The following is a 3,456-nucleotide window of genomic DNA, read 5'->3' on the forward strand; positions in this document are numbered from 1 at the left end:
AGCCTGCAAAGTGGATATGGGAAACAAATGCAGATAAAGACAACATAGAACACATGTCACCAGGATAATTGTGTTTTATGGACCCTGTAAGTGTATCACAGTTGTTTAGCCATGTTACACTTTAAATGTAATAAAGTAAATGGTCCACTAGGTCCCGTAGAACATTACTTTTGGAGGAAAGAACACCAGACACGTGGGGCTCCACATATACATATGCTGTTGTGGATTAAATATGCTCCTCAGTTTGGTAAGAAAGTAATGGCTGCGTGATGGTTTTCATGTAATCAGATGACACTTGTTCTATTGTAGCTCAGCACGTGAATGCTGATCTACAGAACAAGGTGGAAAGGTTTCAAAAGCATTAAAGTGGAAATTACTGTCACAGAAAATACAAACGTAAAGACAACTACTACGGTCAGTGCAGGTTTGGTTTTCCAAGGCTTGTGGCAACAGTTGCTCGGGTGAATAGTTTAATGTCATCCGTTTGACACCGTTTGACACCATGTTACTGGTAAATCACAGAGAAATACCTATAATTTAAAAAAAAGATATGGAATGCTAAATTATTAATGATTACAATCCTGTCATTACTCACCTATAGAATGCAAATACTGATGTACAGTTTATTGCTGATAATTCAACAGTTGTTGCTCGTTACAGCATACATGACAAGAACAGAAAAGAGCAATACAGCTGAAATATGGGTAGATTTATAATCAGATAAAAGCCTCAGTCAGAAACTCTTATGCTTTCAAATAGAGAGTGTGCTAGCTATGATGCTGCAGATCCGTTAACTAGTTTGTCTCTGTATCAATGTAGTATTAATGTAGTTTTGTTAAGTCTTGGAACAGCTACTATTTGAAAATCGGGTATTGAATCCTTTGACTGAAATTGAGCAGTTAGCTGAATCAGCACCTGACAATACGGAGGTTTTGAAAACCAACTTTATTGATACATATTATCCAAATCGATCTGAATTGTTGTAGGATCTTTGTTTACATGAAGTAGCCCAACGCTACTCATGTCGAACTTTTGAAGCAAACAATGACAGAGGATGGTTTAAAGTACATGGATGTATTGATTGTCTAGTGAGACATGCAAAGGAAAGTCTCATTAATCACATGAAACTGTCTTGCCAGAGTGCAGAGAAAAAATAATTATTTTATTTATGTATTTTGGTTGTTGTTCCCATGGTGTGCAGAGAGTGATTTACTTGGAAGTTTTGAAACTTTTGAAAAATAATTATTTTGCTACAAAATTCTTAATTACCTATCCATAATATAAGCAGTATTTGGATTTACTGGAGAAAGAAATAGGTTACGAAGAACTTTTGACAGCTGAATTGGCAAAAGAGACTCCTGAGGGCAGTCAAGATTCTGCAGCAGGAAGTCAAAATGTTCTGAGCCAATTAATCAAACGGATGTTAAGCTTACGATGGAGGAAGTAGAAATTGCAATGCAACAAAGAAAAGTTACAGATTTGAATTGTTATGAAATTGTTAGTAAATTTAATATAGAGCAAAAAGAAGTTTATAATAAAATGAACGGTAGGCTCTTACATGGTTTACTGCATGACAAGTGTGAATGCTCTTGTGTGCATTACAATCCTGTGTTTTTTTTATGTAACTGGAAAAATATTTTTCAATAATGCAACAATTTTTCATTAATGATCCAAAACCGGTTGAGCAGCATTTTATGTAGGCACCGTTACTTTACATCGCCTATTAATGTTACCAGTGGAGCATGAGAACAAACTAGAATATCGGAAACTTGTATCAAGTGCAGCAGACGAAGTAGGAAAAGTTCTTAGAAAATTAAATTCCTTGATTGCAGATGAAGTAATGATGGCGTCTAACTTGATGCAAGCTTTCATTCACTTGTGAATGCAAGAGGTTTTCAACACTGACTACACATTTTGTTTGGAGGTAAATATGTACTTTTTTTCTTGAGACTTGTTACAATTAACTCCTGTGAAAGGTCAACCAATTTTTATAATGCTGCAATCTAACGATGCTCAAAAAAGTATAGGATGTATTGGTCATTTTATCCTTTGGAATTGTTTTGAATTCCAGGAACTTATCATTAATATTAGGCAATCTGGAGACTTGGAGTATGCAGAAATGGTTAATAGGATTTGTATAGGTGCTCTTGAGGAAAATGTGAAAGCAGTCTTAAAGGGAAGATTGATTTCTAACATGTTTCATGTAGATTGCAGTCTGTCTGATGTTATGTTGACTCTTAAGGAAAGAAACATTTATTGTGTTGCTTTGATGTGCACACTTGCAGAGTGTAACAAGATTAACTCTACAATGCTACTGTCAAAGAAGCAAAATATTGTGGAGATAAAATCATGTGATGTTATAGATCCGGCTTGTCCAACCTTTTTGAATCTGGGGCCGAAGCATTAACTTTTTGTCACCCAGTGGGCTGGCGAACCAAAAGACAACAACCTCACCCAAAGCAGTATATTTAAAAGCAATATTGTGTGACCTTTGACACAATAGCATCACAGGCAGTGATAACCATGCAGTCCCAAATATAGCTTTTGGTTTCAGGGGCGGTGATCAAAGGTTAGTTGCTTTTGATTTGTTTCAGTGTGTATGTGTTCATATTTTACTGAAATAGTGGCGGCGACCGAGCCTAGTGAGGGAACTATAAGGATCTAGTGAGGGTTTTGGGGATCACCCCAAGAATTGTTTTTGAAATATGGGGTTAAAATGGTGTATTTTACAGCAGAAAAAGTGACGAAAAGCCATGTGCTTGCAATCAGTTCTAAAGGGGAACATGAACATTCCATGTCACCAACAGCAGACAAGAACATTTTACAACACAACACATTGAAATGATCAATGTGTCCAAAAGTGTAAGACAGCACTGTGACTGATGTATCAAATTGTCATGCTGGTTGTGCCCAAAATATGCCTCTGTAGCAACATGTCTATTGCGGCTGTTCCCAATTTAGGCCAGCATTGTCTTGTACAAGGCATGGATGATGCTGCCTGCGCACTACCAGAAATAATGCAGTCGAGTATCCTGCATTTGGGGGCATCGCAGGGGTCAGCACATCCGGTGTGCAATTGATGAGCCTTACCCTGGGAGAACCACCTTAGTGATCATGGTGTCTCCCCTGGCAGGTAAGTATGCGTTTGTTCAGCAACAGCACAGCTTGCCCCTCGTGTGTGGCACTCGAGACACTGGGTGGCATCGTATGGAAGGGCTTTCCCACAATGCTCTGTTTCCAGCGCAATTTGCATCTGGTGCTGGCAGCTGCCCACCCATCGGATGAGCCAAAAATGGGAGGGAAGGAGGGCCTTCTGATGCTGGTATTGAACTATTTTCTTTCTTCTCTTTTCCCCCCTTCTTCTTCTTCTTCTTCTTCTTCTTCTTCTTTTTCTTCTTCTTCTTCTTCTTCTTCTTCTTCTTCTTCTTCTTCTTCTTCTTCTTCTTCTTCTTCTTC

At 38.2% G+C, this 3,456-nt stretch overlaps 1 non-coding gene across 1 annotated transcript; it reads right to left on the bottom strand.

Moving 5' to 3' along the window:
• Nucleotides 1-2,979: 2,979 nt before the first annotated feature.
• Nucleotides 2,980-3,141, bottom strand: LOC138581542 (U1 spliceosomal RNA). The gene has a single exon (XR_011304614.1). It is a non-coding gene; the product is annotated as a U1 spliceosomal RNA (small nuclear RNA).
• Nucleotides 3,142-3,456: the final 315 nt, after the last annotated feature.

This window comes from Ambystoma mexicanum, chromosome 3p, assembly GCF_040938575.1.
Source record: "Ambystoma mexicanum isolate Mex_15411 chromosome 3p, UKY_AmexF1_1, whole genome shotgun sequence".
NCBI classification, from domain to species: domain Eukaryota; kingdom Metazoa; phylum Chordata; class Amphibia; order Caudata; family Ambystomatidae; genus Ambystoma; species Ambystoma mexicanum.